Source organism: Zingiber officinale, chromosome 8A, assembly GCF_018446385.1.
Source record: "Zingiber officinale cultivar Zhangliang chromosome 8A, Zo_v1.1, whole genome shotgun sequence".
Classification (NCBI taxonomy): domain Eukaryota; kingdom Viridiplantae; phylum Streptophyta; class Magnoliopsida; order Zingiberales; family Zingiberaceae; genus Zingiber; species Zingiber officinale.
The window spans coordinates 110,745,912-110,767,972 of record NC_056000.1 but is presented as its reverse complement, the minus strand read 5'-3'; positions in this window follow the sequence as shown (position 1 = coordinate 110,767,972).

The following is a 22,061-nucleotide window of genomic DNA, read 5'->3' as shown; positions in this document are numbered from 1 at the left end:
TTTTAACTATCAAACAAATCTAAGGGGCATGCATTGGCTAATTATCTTTTCAAGTCTATATTTTATTTTTCTAATTTTATTAAATCCTTGAAAGAATCTTAATAAATTGAAATGACTTTTCAGGAGGTAAGGCACGTACCTGACTTACCTCATATTCTGATGCTTACCCTTCATCGTAGCTTTCCCCTGATGATCCTCCCCCTTCATCGATGCTCATCTCTAAGCTACTTTTGTCTTCTTTTTAATAGTCTACCATTAGGGCTAGTCCATCATAGGCTTCGATTTCGGATTCAGATGACGTGTTGTCCCACGTCACCTTTAAATTATGCTCGGGCCGGGCTAACTTCTTGTTCTTCTCCTTGTCCTTGTTCTTCAATCTTGGACAGTTATCTTTGACATGCCCTTTTTCATTGTAGTAGTAGCATCTTACTTTCCTTTTTCTTTTTGTACCCTGCACTTGATTAAAATTTTTAATTTTAAATAATTTTTTAAATTTTCTTACCATGAGTGACGTTTCATCGTCATTAAGTGATGTCTCAGAATCTGATTCATTCATTTTTCGCTTTTAAGGCAATTTTTGCCTAGATTCCTTCTTTATACCTACATATCTTGACTCATGAATTTCAAAGGCTGAAAAAAAGTTCTTCTAAAATGCTTATCTTTAAATCTTTAGAGATGAAATACGCATCTACTAAGGTCGACCATTCCGGAGTTCTAGGAAATGTGTTAAGCGCGTACCTTAGCGAATCTCGATTAGTTACCTTTTCTCCGAGATTCGTGAGTCCATTGATGAGCTCCTTGATTCTTGAATAGAGGTGTGCGACAGTTTCATCTTCTTTTAATCGAAGGTTGTTGATCTGGTTTCGAAGTAGGTCTCATCTCGCTAGTTTTACCTCTGAGGTCCCTTCGTGTAGTTCCAGGAATTTCTCTCAAAGCTCCTTAGCTGACTCGTAGGCTCCGATACGGTTGACTTCTTAAGGTGGTAAAACATTAAGCAGATGAAACTCTGCTTTGTTGGTGCAGGAAGCACCAGACGATCGGACTTGGGTTTTGATTATGTCAAAGGGTCCAAAGTTAAGTTGTTTTGTTATCTAACAAGGTTGATTGAGCTTGCAAGAAATCCCTAAGTTGTTTTAGGCAAAAGTCCTAGTGGATTCTAGGCAGGTGGAAAACCCTAGGGGGAGGTAACCCTAGGTCCTAGATGTAAGGGAATAGGTTGCTAAACACGCAAACGTGCAGCGGAAAAACCTATTTCCTCCTGAAGATCCATGCGAAGGGAAACATAATCTTATACTAAGTTAGATCTAAAGGCATGATAGAGTTATACCTTTAAAGCGTGCTCACGATCTCCCGACAGCTCGAATCACAGCACGATCAATTGTTCGCGCTTCTACGGTATCCACACGAACAAGCCTTGCCTTCGTTTGTCTCACAAACTCAACAAGATGGAGAAGAAAAACACACAAGGTTGTGCTAGCAACCCTTGATGTGTTTCGGCCAAGAAGAGAAGGAGGAAGAAGAAGAAGCAAAGGAAACTTTTCACCTTCTCAAGTGATGAAAATCTTATGAAAAATATCATCCAAATGATATTTATAGTCATCCCATGGAATACCAAGAGTCTCCACCCTTTCATATTCTAATCCAATGGCTCAAAATCAACCATTCAATCCAATGGTTAAATTTTGACCATTCAACTTCCTTAGTGAACTCAAGTTCACCCAATGAGTCTAACCCATTGATTCCCATGCAATTCTACTCAATCCAACAATTGGATCTATTTAAGTCTAACTTAATGAGTCTAATTCGGATTACACTTAATCCAATGAGTGGGTTCATTTGAGTCTAACTCAATGATTAATCCAAAAAAGCCTAATCATCTCATGATTGGCTCTTAGGGTTAATTACTAACACTAGAGGACGATAACCCTAGGTGATGGAAAGTTCTAGCTGCGGTTAGGCAGGTGAAAAACCCTAGGGGGTGGTAACCCTAGGTCCTAGGGGGTGGTAACCCTAGGTGGAAAGTCTTGGCGAGTCGAGTGCTTTGGGTGAAATCCTAGAGTCGGAGACTCTAGGTGAAAACCCTGGTGGTCACGGACTAGGTGGAAGTCTGTACGGGTCGTAGAGCGGATGTCCAGCATGAAGACCTGAAGTCTCGTGCACTGAGCAAAAGTCCAGTCGATCTGGAGGACCAGTCTGGCAACAGGTAACTTCTCCTGAGAATAGTAGGTGATGACGCATTTCTCGGTGAGGGAACAGTAGGCGTCGGTTCGACCTAGGATTTTCAAAGGAAATCCGAAATCAGAACCGGATAGTCTGAAGGCTATCAAGTTATTGATTTATATATTATTTTCTATTTTGTTTAACTCTATTTTGTAGGGTTGCACCTTGCCTTGATCGGTCGACTGAACGTCTGGATCCATCGATCAAACCTCAGTACAAAAGGATCAGAATTCCAGCTCTCGGTGAAATGTTGACTATAAGTTCGGTCAACCAAACCTCGAGATTGGTTGACTGAATCGAGGATAGACAAAGACTCAGTCGAGTCGGGTTGATCAGATCGAATGAGGCGAAGATCATCAGCTGATCGATAGACTGAATGGCGGGATCGGTCGATCGAACAAAGGCACTATCCGGAGAGGCTGCATCTGGACGGAAGGCTAGGAGGATTCAACAGGATCAGGTTTGAAGAGTCTATAAAAAAGGGTCTCGGCCAGCTACTTTGAACAACTGAATTCACAATGATCTTCGAAGCTGTGCATTATGTCGAGATGACTCAATAAGCTCAGCTGCTGTTTTGGCAAATCGGCGAATAAATTCCTAATTCCTTATTGTCGGTATACTTTATTTTTGGTACTTGTAATTACTTACATGTAAAAGATTTCTGAACTATTAGTGATTGCCCACTGAAAGTGATCAATGATCGTGGGCCTTAGAGTAGGAATTGTCACAGGCTCCAAACCAAGTAAAAGAAACTTATTAGTGATTGCTTCTGTGTCTTTCATTATTTTCACTGCGTTATTCTGAGTTTTTCGAAATGAATGAATTAGCCACGAGTGCTATTTACCCCTCCCCCCTCCCTTTAGCACATCATTGATCCTACAATTGGTATCAGAGCTAAGCTGCTCTAAATTGGTGAAACCACCAATCAAGCAGAGGAGGTTCTTTTTAAAAGAAAATTATATACCATTTTTGTAACAACCACCCTCCTTACTACTACTCTCTAAGGGTGGACGCTACTTAACTACTCATTCTACTTAACTGATATTGCTTACTCTAAAGATAGTAACACTTAACCTCCTTTAACTGATCCAGAAAATAAGAACAAAACATGTAACTTATAGCAACTAATGCATGCAATTCAAGTGTAATGAATGTATCATATTAAAATTTCCAGGCAACCTTAGCTAACAATAAGGAAAATAGTTAACTTATCAATGAATCCCCTAGCAGTACGAAATACAAAATTCGATTCCAAAATTTTCTTATCAACTTAAATAAGGAATTAATCTTAATAAATTCTTTAGCAAGGTCCTAAGGCTTCCATAGTCCAGACATCACACATCCATCCCACACCTCCTTGTCGCCTTCCTTCACTGTAGCTTTCTTTTTCCTTTATCTGCAGTAAGAGGAAATGCAACTATAAGTGGATGCTTAGTAAGCGCTATCTAACTCGCAAAACTCGGATATGCATGTGTACAAAAAGGAATATAGAAACTGAATGCTTTAAAAGAAAAGCTGCTCATGCTCATCTAATAGCAAAGGAACCGAAATCAAAGAAATCAATACTGCAAAGCTAAAGGACCGGCTGGTCATACCTGTCAAGCTAACAGAGGAATCAAAATAGACTGAAATGCTAAACATGTAAGGCTGCTCATGCTTGCAAATAGCAGTAAGAAAGTCTAAACAGCATGCTAGAATAAAAGAGCTAAACTTGCTGGTTTTTAAACCTATGTGAAGCTTATTTCATTTATTCCCAAACTTATACTCTTATACTTCAAAATAATAATCTCTTAGTCTTTTCTTACTTATAACTACTCAAATATGTGATCTGTTCATGCTCAATAACTCAACACGAACTAAAAACAAGCAAACTGGGATGCTAAAGGAACATCTAAAACTGCATGCTGGAGCGTAGGTAAGGCTGTCCGTGCTAATTGGAAAGCAGAAAAGGTCTAAACGACATGGTTCAAATAAAGTTGTTCTTATTCATTGCAGTAACAGAGCAAACCAACATGGTATACTTAAAACACAGGCTGTTCATGCTCCCTAACTCAGTAACAAAACTAAAAACTAAAATACTAACATGCACAATCAAGAAGCAAGAAAACTCAACTAACGTGCTAAGGGTAAGGGGTTGTTCGTACCCCATAAATAGCAAAAGAAAATCTAAACTTGCTGGAATTAGACTTCTATTAATCGCCTGTTGAAAAACTTAAACAAAAGAAGGAAACAAAGATCCGAAAACTACTCCTACTGTAGGCGAGAGCACTTACCTATGTGTTCTTGAACTTACAGCCGAGAAGAGAAGCTTCTAGGATTTCAGAGGGCTTGAAATCTCGGCCTCTTCTTCGTGCCTACGGGTTCTCCTCGACGAGAGGGTCTTGAATCTGTGAAGAGCTCACAGAATTACCCCTTAGCCGACCGCCGGAGACGAAGCCCTAGCTTTAGCTTCGTTTTCGCCCGAGAAGCGCCGTCGCACGCGAGAGAGGAGAGGATGAGAGGGTTTTGGTCATGAGGAAATAATCTGATTCCTTTTTATACCAATGGGTATTCTCAGTTTCAGTTATTACTTAAATTTATTTCGCCATCACTTTGATCATGAAACACCTGCTTGAGCGCTTGGCTATTGCGCTTCGCTTAAGTCTGGGGTTGGGTCGGAGGTCACAGGTTCGAACCTCTTTATTTTCTGAAACTTCTTTCTTTTGGTAAAAATATCAAACGAACTCCGAAAATTGCATAAAAATACTCTAAAAATTCCTAAAAATCTCTAGAATATTTCTAAAGCATTTATAATTATTTTTAAGCACTATTAAGACTTGTAATGAGGAAATTTGGGTTATTACAATTTTTTCTCTCTAAAATTATTTTTGAAAAATTCATTTTCATCTTTTCATCATTGGTCAGTATTAGCAAAATATCACAGTTACCAAAATTGTAATAATATTTTTATTAATATTTTATTTTTTTTGAAATTAGTGAATTACTACTTTTATTTTTCTCAGGCACTACTAATCCAAGACTAAGTCATGGAACATTTGTTATTATTTTTTTTTTTTGCGAGATTCTTTTTTAAATGGCCCACCAAGAAGGCTACAGCACAGCTTATCCACCTCTTTTCTCTGGTGAAGACTTCGGCTATTGGAAGAGTCGAATGGCGTACTATCTGAAGACAGAGGTAGAGATGTGGATCATCATTCAAACGAGCTTCTCCCTACTAGTCGACAGCACCGGAGTACTTGTGTCATGCGAAAACTGGGACACACACCTAATGAAAAAGATAGAGGCTGATGCAAAGGCAACTCTAGTCTTACAATGCGGACTAACCAAATATGAGTTGAATCGAGTTGGCCATTCAGCAGTGCAAAGGATCTCTGGCAAAAGTTGATCAAACTTCATGAAGGAACCTCTGATGCTAAGGTATGTAAGAAAGATTTGTTGTTAAATAAATTACATAACATCAAAATGCAGAATGGAGAATCAGAAAGTTAACTACACGCTCGGATCCAAGATTTGTTGAATGACCTCCACGCGATCAGACAAAAATTGAAGAATCGCGATGTCATCAGGTACGCGTTGAATGCTTTTTCGAGGAATACCTTATGGACATTGATGATAGATGCTTACAAAGTATCTAAGGATCTTTCAATTATTAGATTAGATGAATTATTTTCTGATTTTGAGTTACACGAACAAATTAATGCACGCTTGGTCGAGAAAAGTATTGCGTTGGTTGCATATACAAGCAAGACGAAGGAAACCTGGAAGAAGTACCAGGATCAAACCTGAGTCCGGAGATGAATTGAACTCAAACGACGATGATATCACCACCGAACTAGTCAAACTAGTTCGGAAAGTACTTAAGAAGAAGAAGGTGACTCAATCGAACACGAAGGTCAAGTTTGGGTTACCTCCTATGGCTGTAATAAGAAGGGACACTACAGGCCTGACTGTCCAAACCAGAAGCAAGGAAAAAGGAAGGTGTTGAAGGCAACGTGGTCTGAGTCATCGGAAGAGTTTGATGAAGAAGAACACAAGCAAACAGGATTCCTCGCTCTACCGGTACAAGCGTATGTTGCCAAAACCGAGTCTGAGTCCAAAACCGAGAGCGAATCGGAAACCGAGTCTAAGAGAAGCCACAGATCCGTATCCATTTTTGAAGGGCCAAACAACACTGTAAGATCTTCTCAAGTAGATAGATTGTGCAATTTAATTAATTATTTAATGCGTAAATTAGCCAAGTCAAATATCCAAGTCAAGTCACTCCAAAAGGAGGTAATAGCCCTTAAGGAAGTGACTAATCCAAGCTTTTTGACCAAACCTATTCAAACTAGAATTTCAACTCAAGTTCAACAACTTAAGAAAGAAAACTCCAGTCTGAAAGATCAAGTCAAAGAACTAAAGGGAACATTAGAACGATTCACCTTGGGTTCCAAGAATGTTGATCTGATTCTTGGAAAACAAAGGTTCATACACAATCAATCTGGACTTGGATAAAAGACTAAATACAAATTCAAATCATACTTATCTTTTGTCAACAGAATAAATAGAAGAACAGTCCAAGCATAGGTCCCCAAGTCTAACTTGATTAATCAAGTTGGACTTGGTCAATATTGGATCCCCAAGGATCAAATCCGTTACCTTGATAAACTCTATCAAGACTATGATCCAGGGGGAACTAATAGAAAAACCATAGTTATTAAATAAATTTGGTTGATGCTTGTTTTACTATTTTTTCATTACACATGCTTAGATTATGATAGATAAGGACTTAGCTTAATTGACACTTAACTAGTTAGACTTAGAAATTTTAGGAAGGGAATTAAATATTCAATTTCTTTAAAAGGCTTTATCTAGAAGTGGTTGATGATCCAATACCCAAGAAGGCCTAGTACCTCACCATAGCTTGGAAGCCAATTATAGAAATAAATATTTAATTAACTGATTGTTAAATCTCAGTCTAACTCAAATGTGAATCAATCCTTAGCCTTCAATTTAAATGAAGGATAAAATTAACCATCTCACAAAAATATTAAGGTCCCCTGATTGAAAATCTAGAAAAAGCTGAGATGGATCTAGATTTAAAATAAAAACAGTTAACCAAATCTAAATTAGTTAAATACAATTAAGTTAACTTAATTAAAATTAATTCAATTTAATTAATCTAAGTCACTCTAATTAATTTCAAAATATTAATTAATTTCAAAATCATAATTAATTCCAAATTCTAATTAATTTCAAAATCATAATTAATTTTAAAATCTTAATTAATTTCAAAATCTTAATAAATTTTAAAATCATAATTAATTTTAAAATCTTAATTAATTTCAAAATCTTAATAAATTTTAAAATCATAATTAATTTTAAAATCTTAATCAATTTCAAAATCATGATTAATTTCAAAATCTAATTAATTATAATTAATTTCAAAATTATAATTAATTTCAAAGGTTTAATTTCAAACGTATAATTAATTTCACAAGTGTGATTAATTTTAAAATCTAATTAATCATAATTAATTTCAAAATCTTAATTAATTTTAAAAAACTTAATTATTTGATTTTTAATCTTTAAATCATAATTAATTCAAAATCTTAATTATTTTTAAATGATAATTAATTTTTAGATCTTCCAAATCTTAATTATTTTTAAAGGATAATTAATTTCCAAACCATAATTAATTTTCAAATCATGACCAATTTTCAAAAATATAATTAATTTCAATTAATTGATTACTTTCAAATTCTAGATTTCAAACTTAATTAATTTTTAATATGTTAATATTAATTAATTTTCAAATTATAATTAATCTTCAAATTTTTAATATTGTCAAATGTTTAAATCTAATTAAACTTATATTTTAAAATTCAAAATTTAATAATTTTTAAATCTAAATTTAACTTAAATTATTTTTTTGAAATATTCTTTACTATCATCATAGATAAAATCAACTTCAAGATTAACTTAACTTTATCTCACACAAATTCATAAGTTGGACATGTTTGATAACCTAGAATATGTGAGATAAAAAATCAGGAAAATAAATAATAACTTTTATGTTTTTGATTTATATGTTTGGACTCTAGGACCCTCAAACATTTTTGATATTAATTAAGGGTGAGTGAAAGGAAGGTTAAGACATTAATTATGTTAAAACATTATTTTTCAAAGTTAAACTTTTCAAAAGTTCAAAATACTTCTGAAAGAGGAAGTTCAATTTTTTAAACTATTTTTGAAAAGAAAAATAAATTATTTTTGAAAAGATAGAAACTATATATTTGATAAAGTATTTTTAAGTATTTTTCAAAGAAATCATTTACTTAGCTAAGTATATTTATCAAAATATTTTTAAAGCTAAGTGCTTATCAAAATCTTTTTTAAAGCTAAGCTTTTATAAAAGTATTTTTTAAGCTAAGTACTTAAGTTAAGCTTTTATCAAAATTTTATTTTAAGATAATTACTTAACTAAGATTTAATCAATATTCTTTTTAAGCTAAGTACTTAACTAAGTGTTTATCAAATTTTTTTTAAAGCTAAGTTTTTATCAAAGTCTTTTTGAAAGCCAAGTTGTTATCAAAATTTTTTTTCAAAAAGCTAAAGTACTTAATAAAGTATTTTTAATTAAGCTAAGTGTTTGTCAAAGTAATTATTTTCAAAGCTAAAATTTAGCTAAGTTTTTTTTTTGAAAAAGCTAAGACAGTTTCAAAACTTAAGATTAGCTAAGTTTTTTTACAGCTAAGTAATTTTCAAAACTTAAGTTTAGCTAAGTTTTTATTGAAAAAACTAAGTATTTTCAAATCAATTCTAATTTAGCTAAGTGCTTTTCCAAGCAATTATTTTCAAAGCTAAATTTAGCTAAGTTTTTATAAAAAGTTAACTCACTTTCAACGCTTAAAATTAGCTAAGTTTTTAAGTGCTACCCTTCAGGGGGAGTTTAAAGTTAAACAGAGTAAAAACTTTTTTGTCAAACAACCTTCTCTCCTCTTATATTACTTTTGATTTATGTAAAAGGGGGAGAGAAAAGTTAAAGTTAAGAGTTAAACATACTTTTTATAAAAGGTGGTACATAAGGGAGTTTTTTTTTTTTTTTTACAAATTATGGTATTTATGCTCGTGCTAAAATTTCTTTAATTATTGTTATATTTTACTTAACTTTGAACAAGGTTGTCATAATAAAAAAAGGGGAGATTGTTGGTGCAGGAAGCACCAGATGATCAAACTTGGGTTTTGATTATGTCAAAGGGTCCAAAGTTAAGTTGTCTTGAGGAAATCCGAAGTCAGAACTGGACAGTTTGAAGGTTATCAAGTTATTGATTTATATATTATTTGCTATTTTGTTTAACTCTGTTTTACAAAAAACTAACAGTTTTACAGGGTTGGACTTATCCTTGATCGGTCGACCGAACGTCTGAAGCGGTTGACCGAACCTCAGTACAAAAGGATCAAAATTCCAACTCTCGGTGAAATGTTGACCAGAGGTTCGGTCGACCGAACCTTGGGATTGGTCGACCGAACCGAGGATAGACAGAGACTCAGTCGAGATGGGTTGATCAGATTGGATGAGACGAAGATCATCAGCTGATCAGTCGACCGAATGACGGGATCGGTCGACTGAATAAAGGTGCTATCCAAAGAGGCTGCATCTGGATGGAAGGTCGGGAGGATTCAGCAGGTTCGGTTGACCGAACCTAGGGATTGGTCGACCAATTCTGGTCAAGTCAAAACTTGATCCTGAGATCAAAGGATCTGGATCAGGTTTGAAGAGGCTATAAAAAGGGGTCTCAGCCAGCTACTTTGAACAACTGAATTTGTAATGATCTTCGAAGCTGCGCACTACACCGAGATGACTCAACAACGCTCAGCTGTTGTTTCGGCAAATCGATGAACAAATTCCTAATTCCTTATTGTTGGTATACTTTGTTTTTGGTACTTGTAATTGCTTGTAAAAGATTTTCGAACTATTAGTGATTGCCCACTGAAACAATCAACAATCGCGGACCTTAGAGTAGGAGTCGTCACATGCTCTGAACCAAGTAAAGGAAACTTCTTAGCGATTGCGTTGGTTTCTTTTCTTTATTCCGCTGCGTTCTTACTTTGTATTTTTTGATAAACGAACGAATTAGCCACGAGTGTTATTTATCCCACCCTCTAGCACATCATCAATACTACATGTTTTACCATTTACCATAATGTCGGCTTGCTCCTTCTTTATCCACTGATATTCTTCTTTATCTTTCGAGGCTGCAAAATCATATTTTATAATTATTAATAATTCAAAAACTATTTTGAAAAATACCTCTATCTTTTTCCTCCAGCTCGGGAATTCTCCCTCGAATTTCGGTGGGTAGATGCTCGGTCCAGCCATCTCGTGTCGTTCATTCGGCGATTAGTCCTCTTGAAGCGAACCCGCTCTGATACCAACTGTAGGACCCTTAGCGACCCGCTAGAGGGGGGTGAATAGCCCTGTAAAATAAAATGAACCTTCCTTGAACTTTTGCAACTTAATTAAATTAACACTTGCATAAACAAAATAAAAGACTGAAAAAGAAGTAAACTAAGAGTAGAGGCACGAAGGAGTTACTTGGTTACAACCGGGGAGGTTGTTAATCCAAGGAAGTTGAAATCTCAGTAAATAGTTTCCTTTAGGCGGAGAAACCTCTTATAGCGTTGATGGCTCACAAACAAATAGTAGAGAAAAGTAAAAGCGTTTACAAGTGTTGTTTTGAATCATTGGGACCAGGCTATATTTATAGCCCTGGACGGGCGCCTAGAAAGGTTCCAGGCACTTGGGAGGGGATAAACTTTTATCCCCATCCTAACGAAACACACCACGTCATCTTACGGATAATTTTTAACTCCGAGTGCCCAGACTAGGTTCGAGAGCCCGGAGTCCGGGCGCCCGGAGCAGGTCCAGGCGTCCCGGATAGGTCCAGGCACCCTAGACTAGCTCAGGGTGCCTCGGACCGAAAAATTAGCTTTTGTTGATTTTTCGGTCCTGGTCTTCCGCTCCGTTTTCGCTCACCTTGGTTCAAGTCTTCTGCTTCGGCTCCACTCACTTGGGTCATCTCGGCCATCCGGAATAGGGCTCACCCGAACCCAACTTTCGGCCTTCTCGAGCAATCTTCCACTCTGACTCCCCGTCCCTCGAAAATGCCATGCGCCTCCTTCTCGTCTATCCGCGTACTCTTCCGTAGCACCTCGTCCCTCAGATGCATCAAGCCCGTCAGTTCTCTTCCACGTCGTCCTTCTCCCTAGCTGCGTGTTTCGCTTAACTTCCTGTGCTCTTAAGTTCCTGCACTTTTAGACACAGGGGTTAAATACCAATAGGACTTAACCTAACTTGGTTGATCACATCAAAGCCACCTTGGGGTACTTACATAATGTACCCCTAAAAATATTTGTTTAACACTTTATTACATTTTTCTATATTTTTTTTGATGTGATTAAAGAGGGAGAAATAGATACAAGTTCAAGGGGAGCAAGGATTTTTTTATTTATAATTTCTACTTATTTTGTAATAAATTTGTTATCTACTTTAGTTATGTTATTGCATTTTAACCCTAACTTAAACTTGAGTTGATGCACATAAAAAAGGGGTAGATTGTAAGTATCCCAGGGTAGTTTTGATGTGATCAACCAAGTTTGGTGAGATCATGTTGTGTTTGATCCTTATGTCTAAGTGTGCAGGAGCTTAAGAACATAAGAAGTCGAGCAGAAGATGTAGCTAGTGAGAAGGATGACACAGGAAGGGAGTCAACAAGCGCATCCGAGGGACGACATGTTGCAGAAGAGTACATCGGTGGGCGAGAAGGATGTGCATGACATTCGAGGGATGAGAAGTGGAGGAGGAAGCCTGCTCGAGGAGAAGGTCGAAGTTGGGCTCAGGTGAGCTCAATTCCGATTAGTCGGAGAATCACCTATGCAAAGAGATTAGCTTTGAGCTGAGTTGCCCTTTGAAGGCGCCTTCGTTAGTTGTTAGCCGAAGATAAAGTTTTATCCTTGGCGGATAAACTCTATCCAATGGAAGGCACTTTGGACCTATTTGGAGACGTCTTCAAGTTACGGATAACTTTTTCCAGGAGTTATAAAAAGACCCTTAGACCTAGGAAATAAATAACAATTTTTGTATTAACTTTCCTAATTATTGTTGAGCTATCAACATGTGTAAAAGGCTTCTCCGCCTTCAATGAAGGAGATCTTGTAGTGCTTTTCAACGTCTTGAATTAACAACCACTTAGGTTGTAGTAAAACACTGACCTTTTACTTACTCTTTTAAGTTGTTATTTCTTTTATTATTGTTATTTTTATTGTGTTACTAATCAAATTAAAACAATGAGAAGGGATTATTTTTTTTAGGCAATTCACCCCCCTTTTGTCGGGCCCGCTACACTAATAAAAGCAAGACCCGAGGCACCTCCAATGTACCTAAGGGGCCTCGGATGGAAAGGTACAAAGGTGCCTTGAGCAAACACAAAGACGCCTTAGGAACAGGTTGTTAGATATAAGTGATGTGAATGGAGAAGAGGTGGAAGAGGAAAGAGGCTCCACGGATTTGCACTGAACCATGTTGACTCGTGTGCGGGCACGATCTGCGTGTGTCGAATGCCGGACCGGTCGAGGCAAAATTTTCCCAAGTGGAACGATAATGAGTGAAACGGTGGGCGTTTCACTGCTTGATCACAGGCATTCCCTTATCCTCTGTCGTGCAACTCCTGCTCGGCAGAGGGCTTGTGATAGCATTCGGGTGTCACTCAGTTCGCTGTTACCACTAGTGCTTGGTAGAATCATGGTCAAATGTTGTATCCTGGGAAACAGACGACCCGAGTAACCCTCGAAGCACTGCCGGAGGAGGGGTAAATCTGTTTCAAGGAAACTGTGTCAGTCGTAGGCCTCGGTCTGTAGCTCAAACCCGACTAGCCTCGCTCGGTCTGCTCCCAGACCTGCTGCTCTGCAACACAGATCTGTTGCTCTGTCAAGACCTGCTCTGTCACTCTGTAGAGTGCTTTGTCGCTCTATAGACTGCTCTGTCAAGACCTATTCTACAGACCTGCTCTATCGCTCTACAGGCCTACAACTCAGCCGATCTGCCCGCTCGGCAATACAGACCTATTGCTCGACTGATCTGCCCGCTTAGCGACTTAGTCCGCTCTTCTGTACGTAACAGAAACCAGTCCCTGCTGGTAGCCTGAGATTATCCGCTCAGGTCATCTCTATTATAAGTTGAATTTAATTCGAGTATTTGAATTCAGCTAATACCCCGTATATCCCCGGCAATAGATTGATTGTCCAATGGTGTAACAATCTTGAAACAGACTTGATTTTGTTGAGATGGCCACAGAACAGAATGTTGAGGTGCAACAGACTCAACACGTGTATGCCCCTGTTGGTTGCTACTCGGAATATCGTACCGGTTCCCCTGTATAAAACTTTTGTACAAGTCCTGAACCTTTCCTAACAATCTATTGTGTTATTTAGAAATTAAATTAGGAATCACAAATAGAACTTAACATTATTGATTCTAAATTCAATTTATCTGTTCTTAGAGGTTTAGACTTAGATCGCGAACGATGCTTAACATTATTAATCCAAATCCACCTATGTTACAAATTTGATTAAATATTTATTTCAGAGATCGGTTTCCAGGTTAAACATGGCGAGACACTAGGCCTTCTTGGTTATGGGAGCATCCACCACTTCCTAGACAAAGCCTTTCAACGAAATTCAATATTTAATCTCCTTACGGTAACCCTAGGTTTAACTAATAAGAACAATCGAATCACAAGATCGTAAAACAAAAGAAACACAAATTCGAATCATAAATCCGAAACCTAGAAACGTTAGCCTCTTGTGTTTGGTATTTCAAAATCCGTACAAAGAAAACTAGTATGATGCGGAACAAGACAACTAGTTGTACCTTTCTTTGTAGCTTATATACATCATGATCTTCTATCATATTCCTCCTCTTATCTCGGACGTCGTGTGGGCGACGATCTACCGAGACGAGAATCCACCCAAGCCTCCTTATTCTCCTTGCAAGTTTCGGCCACCAACAAACTTCTTGAGATGAAGAACTTTGGCCACCAACCAAGCTCCAAGGGATGCTAAGAAACTAAGCCTCTTTTCTCTACTTCTTCTCCAAGCAAAGTCTGGCCACCAACAAGCTCCTTGAGAGTTGATGCCACCGGCCACCAAAGAAGAAGAAAAGGAGGAGAGGAAGAAGATGAGAGCAGACCACCACCAAGGAATTGAGGAGAGGAATAATAGAAGTCTTGTTATGAGGTGAGGCACCTCTACCCTCTCTTTTATATTCCTTGGTCTTGGCAAATAAGGAAAGTTTTAATTAAAACTTCCTTAATTTTCTTACCAATGAAAGGAAAATTTAATTAAAAATTCCTTTATTCTATTAATGTGTCCGGCCCCTACAACTCCTCCAAATAAGGAAAGTTTTAAACACAAAATTAAAACTTCCTAATTTGTTTCTGAAAATTTTTAAAATAAAAATTTCTCTTTTAAAAATTCCCTTCATGGTTGGTTATAAAAGAAAACTTTTATAAATTAAAATCTCTCTATTAAAACATGTGGATGATTACAAAAAGAAAAGTTTTCTCCAAGATTAAAATCTTCTTTTTAACTACAAATAAGGAAAGATATCAAATCTTTCTCTTAATCTTTTGTAGAAAGCTATAAAAGGAAAGATTTAAATTTTAAAACTCTCTTTTAAAACCATGAGGATGGTTACAAAAAAGAAAAGTTTTATCAAAAATTAAAATATTCCTTTTAACTACAAATAAGGAAAGATATCAAACCTTTCTATTAATTTTTTTAGAAAGCTATAAAAGGAAAGATTTAAATTTTAAACTCTCTTTTAAAACCATGGTTTCCACATAAGGAAAGATTTTAAAATAAACTCCTTTTATTTTTTATGTGGCCGACCACCTAAGCTTGGGCTCCAAGCTAGGGCCAACCACCACTTGGTCCATCCAAGGCTTATCTTGGCCGACCCTTGCTTGGGCTCCAAGCTTGGCTTGGCCGACCACCTAAGGATGGGTAAGAAGGTGGGTATAAAACTTTATAAATAAGAGGCTACGACAGGGACCGAGAGGAGGAATTGGTTTTGGTCTCCCGATGAACTTGAGCTTCTCGTGCTCTCCCCGAACACCCAACTAGAGTTCATCAATAATAACTCATACCACTAAAAAGTTATTATTGAACTACCGCACCAATCCCATATTACTATATGGGCTCCTTTTTATCATGAGTGTGTTAATTTCCCTGTGTTTAAGATATCGAATGCCCATTAATTAAATGAGTTACTGACAATTTACTTAATTAATATCTAGCTCCAAGAGTAGTACCACTTAACTTCATTGTCATGCCGGACTAGGTCCACCTGCAGGGTTTATATGACAATCCTTATGAGCTCCTCAAGGAGACATCATCAACCTAAATTACTAGGACATAGTTTTATTCTATAATCAACAACACACCATATAAATAATATTATTTCCCTACTTATCGGGCCTATTGATTTAACAAGCTAAATCGTACCCTTTGATAAATCAAAGAAATAACTATTAAGTATACGTACTTGTTATTATATCATGATTAAGAGCACGTATTTCCATAATAACAGAGGTATTGTTCTTTTATATAGTCAGTATAAAAAGATATTACCTCAAATGGTCCTACTCAATACACTCATAGTGTACTAGTGTAATTTATTAGTCAAGATAAACTAATACCTAATTACACTACAACCACTCCAATGGTTTGTCACATTCTATTTTGGTTGTGAACAACTGATTATAATTTATAAGGAATTGATAACATGAACTTCTGTGTGTCTCCTCACACTATTGTATCTTCAATATAAATTAAATGGACAACTACACTTAGCATAAATGTAGGCATTTGACCAATGTGATTCTTATATGTTTATACAAAAAGCTAGACTCCGCCTCGATTGGAACTGTGTCAATCAACCATGGGGAAAATCTAGAGAAGTTCAGTGGATTGAACTTCAAGAGGTGGCAGCAGAAGATGCTCTTCTACTTGACCACGCTTAACTTGGCTCGGTTCTTGATCGAGGACCCTCTCAAGCGTGCTGAGGATGCTGATGCGCAGACCATCAGTGTAGTGGAAGCATGGACTCATTATGAGTTCCTTTGCTGAAACTATATCCTCAACTGTCTTGCCGACTCGCTGTACGATATGTATAGCACGAAGAGAACGACTAAGGAGCTATGGGAGTCCTTGGACAAGAAGTACAAGACGGAGGATGCAGGGGCTAAGAAGTTCATTGTAGTCTGATTCCTGGACTATAAGATGGTTGACTCCAAGATGGTGATCAGCCAAGTCTAGGAGCTTCAGGTGATCTTGCATGAGATCCACTCAGAAGGGATGATTCTGAGTGAAACATTCCAAGTGGCTGCTATCATTGAGAAGCTACCTCCCAGCTGGAAGGACTTCAAGAACTACCTGAAATACAAGCGGAAGGAGATGAATGTGTAGGATCTCATTGTTCGACTTCGCATTGAAGAAGACAACAAGAGTTCAGAGATAAAACTGTTCTCTCAGGCTACTGTGAAAGCCAATGTGGTCGAGCATGGTCAAAGCTCGAAACGGAAGAACCTTAAGTCTTCCATGATGGGACCTAGAGGAGGCATCAACAAAAAGAAGTTCTCTGGAAAGTGCTTCAACTATGATCGAGTGGGTCACAAATCTTCGAAGTGCAGGAAGCCGAAGAAGAAGCAGGACGCCAACCTGAACGAGGGACCAGAAATGGACAACCTCTGCACCGTGGTCTCAGAATTGAACCTGGTTGGTTCGAACCCACAACAACAATGGATCGATACTGGAGCCACCAGACATGTGTGCTGCAACAAGGAGCTGCTCCACAACTTTGAAGAAGTCACTGGAGATAAACTGTTCATGGGGAACTTAGCAACCTCGAACATCATGGGCTAAGGAAAGGTGGTGTTGAAGATGACCTCGGGCAAGGACCTTACTCTGAATAATATACTGTATGTTCTGGAGATTCGGAAGAATCTAGTGTCCAGATCACTGCTAAGCAAGCATGACTTTCGTATTATTTTTGAGTCAGACAGAGTTGTATTGTCCAAGAATGGAGTGTTTGTAGGAAGGGGCTATGTATCTGATGGGTTGTTTAAGCTTAATATAATGGTGATTAGGCCTAAGATAAATAAAACTGAAAGCTCTTTCACTTATATGCTTGAGTCTTCGTGTTTGTGGCATGGTAGACTAGGACATGTTAACTACGATGTGTTGCGTAGATTAATAAACATGCAAAGCATACCTGCATTCCACCTTGACCCAAAACACAAGTGTGAGATTTGTGTTGAAGAGAAAATGATAAGGTTATCCTTTCAACATATTGAAAGAAGTAACGAACCACTTGACCTAATCCACACTGATGTGTGCGACCTAAAAGGTATGCCAACACATGGTGGTAATAAATACTTCATCACTTTTGTAGATAATAACACAAAATACTATTATTTGTATCTTCTCAAAAGTAAGGATGAAGCTATAGAGAAATTCGCTCTATATAAGACTGAGGTTGAAAACCAGCTTAATAGAAAAATTAAGGTGGTTCGAAGTGACTGAAACGGTGAATATGTATCACCGTTTGCTGAGTTATGTGCTGAACATGGGATCAGACATGAAACAACAACTCCTTATACTCCTCAGCAAAATGGAGTTGCTGACCGAAAGAATCAAACTCTAAAGGAGATGATGAATGCTCTTCTATTGAGCTCTAGATTGCCAGAGTCCATGTGGGGGGAAGCTGTGTTAACAGCTAATTGCCTTTTAAATAAGGTGCCCCGGAAGAAAATAGATAAGAGCTCTTATGAGTTATGGAATGAAAGACAACAGTCCTACAAATATTTACGAATGTGAGGGTGTCTTGCCTAAGTGTTGGTACCAGATCCGAAAAGGATTAAGATAGGATCAAAGACTGTTGATTGCATATTTATTGGATATGCACAGAACAACAGTGCGTATCGGTTTTGTGTGCATAAGTCACACGTACCGGAGATACACAAGAACTCGATAATCGAATCGAGAAATATCTCTTTCTTTGAGCATGTGTTTCCATATAAGACTCGTGAGGATGCTAGCTCCTCAAAACGAGCATATGAAACACAAGATGAAGATGCTGATGAGGAACCTGTGGAGGTTGAGCCTAGACGGAGCAAAAGATCTCGGGTAGAAAAATCCTATGACTCAGATTTTATCACTTTCATGTTGGAGAGTAAGCCCCGAAGTTACTCAGAAGCTGTAGGCTCTTCTGGTGGACCTCATTGGAGAGAGACAATTACATCTGAGATAGAATCTATCTTGTAAAATCATACTTGAAAACTTGTGGATCTTCCTCCGAGAAGTAAAACACTAGGTTGCAAGTGGATTTTTTTTTTTAAAAAATGAAGTCAGATGGTACGATCGATAAGTATAAGGCCAAATTGGTAATCAAAGGATACCGACAATGAGAATGCCTTGATTACTTTGATACATATTCTCCGGTGTCGAGAATAACTTCCATTAGAGTATTGTTGGCTATTGCCGCTCTATGGAATCTCGAAATACATCAAATGGATGTAAAGACTGTCTTTCTAAACGGAGATTTAGAAGAGAAAATCTACATGGAGCGACCCGAGGGGTTTTCTGTGCCAAGATAGAAAAATAAGGTATGCAGATTGGTGAAGTCATTATATGGCTTGAAACAAGCACCAAAGCAGTGACATGAAAAATTTGATGATGCCACGAAGGAATGTGGATTCAAGTTCAATGAATGCGATAAATGTGTCTACATGAAAGCCACAGAGAATGACTATGTCATCTTGTGCCTCTATGTAAATGACATACTTATCATTGGAAGTAATGATAAGATAATAAAATCCACAAAAGGTATGTTGAGCTCAAGATTTGATATGAAAGACATGGGCCTAGCCGATGTGATTCTAGGAATCAAAATTCTTAGAACAACAAAAAGACTTGTTCTTAGTCAGTCCCATTACGTGGACAAAATTCTTGAGAAATTCACCAAGGATGATACTGCGTTGGCACGAACGCCGATAGATACGAGTCAACATCTATCAAAAAATTGAGGTGAAAGTATCTCTTAGCTAGAGTACTCTCAAGTGGTTGGAAGTCTGATGTACCTGATGAGTTGTACACGACCAGACTTAACCTACGTACTAAGTAAACTGAGTAGATACACGAGTAATCCTAGTGTTGAGCACTAGAAAGGGATAACAAGAGTACTGAGGTACTTAAGGTATACTCATGAATATGATTTGCACTATATGAGATATCCTACTGTGATCGAAGGATACAGCGATGCAAGTTGGATATCTGACAAAAAAAACTCTAAGTCTACGAGTGGATACGGATTCACTCTAGCAGGTGCATCCATTTCTTGGAAATATTCTAAGCAAACCGTAATAACCAGATTCACAATAGAATCTGAGTTTGTAGCTCTTGACAAATGTGGTGAAGAGGTTGAATGACTACGATAATTTTTAGAAGATATTCCTAGATGACCGAAAGCTATGTCGACAATTTGCATACATTGCGATAGTCAATCAACAATTGGTCGGGCACAGAGCCATCTGTATAATGATAAGTCTAGACATATACATCGTAGACATAATACCATTAGACAACTACTCTCCACGGGAGTTATCACTATTGACTATATAAAGTCAAAGGATAACCTAACGGACCCGCTAACCAAAGGGTTAAATCGAGAGTTAGTTGCAAGCTTATCACGAGGAATGAGCTTAATGCCGTTGTCAGCGATTAGTGCAGAGGATACCGAACCTATGCTAACTAGAGATCCCAAGAACTAGGTTCAAAGGGATAACTAATCTGCACTGACTAGACACACTGTGGGGAATAGCCTAATGAAATAGTGACTAGACGAGGGTAAGCTGATGGACTTTTAATAATCAAGAAGAGTATATGACAACTCTTGAGGGATCACCTATGTGAGAAAGAAGTGGGGCCGCTTCGAAGAGAATTGGAGGCACAATTCTTAGAGCTTCTCACAGAATCAGACGTGTTCATGGCCAAGAACGAACACACTCATGAGAACTGAGTTGTATCAGGGAGAGTCTTGGGTGAGATTTGTCACTGCTTACACAAACGACAGTATAGTTCAAGGACATCATGTCCACTATCAGCTAGTAAGCAATAAAATCTTCACAAGGAAAGGTTTAAGGGTAAAACCTACCTATCCTATACTTGACTCAACTGCTGAATGATATCACTTACCTTATCTCCATTCATGTGGGGGATTGTTGGATATAAGTGATGTGAATGGAGAAGAGGTGGAAGAGGAAAGAGACTCCATTGTGAATGAGACTTTAGTCCCACATTGGGAGTTTCATGGCATGTTGGTTAGTTTATATTGATTCACATGCATTGAGGATGTGAACAAATGCATGGGGAGAGACTCTCTCTCACGCATGGGTGTGCAGGGAGGGTGCAAATCCAGGGCCCGATTTTGCACTGAACCATGTTGACTTATGTGCGAGCATGACCTGCACGCGCCGAATGCCGGACTGGTCGAGGCAAAATTTTCCCAAGTGGAACAACCAACATTTTGCCATGTCAACCTTTTGCCACTGTGTAACTGATGCATTAAAGTAGAGATTAATGCAGAATCAAAACAGTCGAGTGATAATGAGTGAAACGGTGATGTTTCACTGCTCGGTAAGTAATGGTCATTAATCAACTATTAACGCTGTTGTTGATCTGAGCTCCTATATAAGGAGGTTGCGATCACAGACGGAAAGAAAAAGAACACTAGCAGAAACTCTCCACCTTCGTTCCCTTATCCTCTGTCGTGCAACTCCTGCTCGGCAGAGTGCCCGTGATAGCATTCGGGTGTCACTTAGTTCGCCGTGACCACTAGCGCTTGGTGGAATCACGGTCAACCGTTGTATCATGGGAAACAGACGACCCAAGTAACCCTCGAAGCACTGCTGGAGGAGGGGCGAGTCTGTTTCAAGGAAACTACATCAGTCGCAGGCCTCGGTCGGCAACTCAAACCCGACCGGGCTCGCTCGGTCTGCTCCCATACCTGCTGCTCTGCAACTAGGGGTGAGCATTCGGTTAATTCAGTTAATTTGATATTAATTTTATATAAATTCCTTTTATTGTTATTTTAAACAAATTTAGTTAATTCGGTGTTAACTAAAATAACTAATTCGGTTAATTCAGTTTTAGTAAATCTTTGATTTAATTCAGTTAGCCAACACTAAATCGGTTTTTGGTTAATTTGGTTAATTTATGGACCGAATTAACCGAATGCTCACCCCTATCTGTAACACAGATTTGCTGCTCTGTCAAGACCTACTCTGCAGACCTGTTCTGTCGCTCTGCAGATTGCTCTGTCAAGACCTACTCTGTCGCTCTGTAGACTGCTATGTCAAGACCTATTCTGCAGACCTGCTCTGTCGCTCTACAGACCTGCTCTATCGCTCTGCAGACCTGCAGCTCAGCCGATCTGCCCGCTCGACAACACAGACTTGTTGCTCGGCTGATCTGCCCGCTCAGCGACTCAGTCCGCTCTTCTGTACGTAACAGAAACCAGACCATGCTGGCAGCCTAAGATTATCCGCTCAGGTCATCTTTATTGTAAGTTGAATTTAATTTGAGTATTTGAATTCAGCTAATGCCTCGTATATCTCTGGCAACAGATTGGTTGTCCAACGGTGTAACACAAGTATGAAGGCACCTTCAATTACATTGAAGGCATCTCCAATTAGTTAGAGCTGTTGTCTGACCGTTGGAATGTGGATATAGCATTATCCACT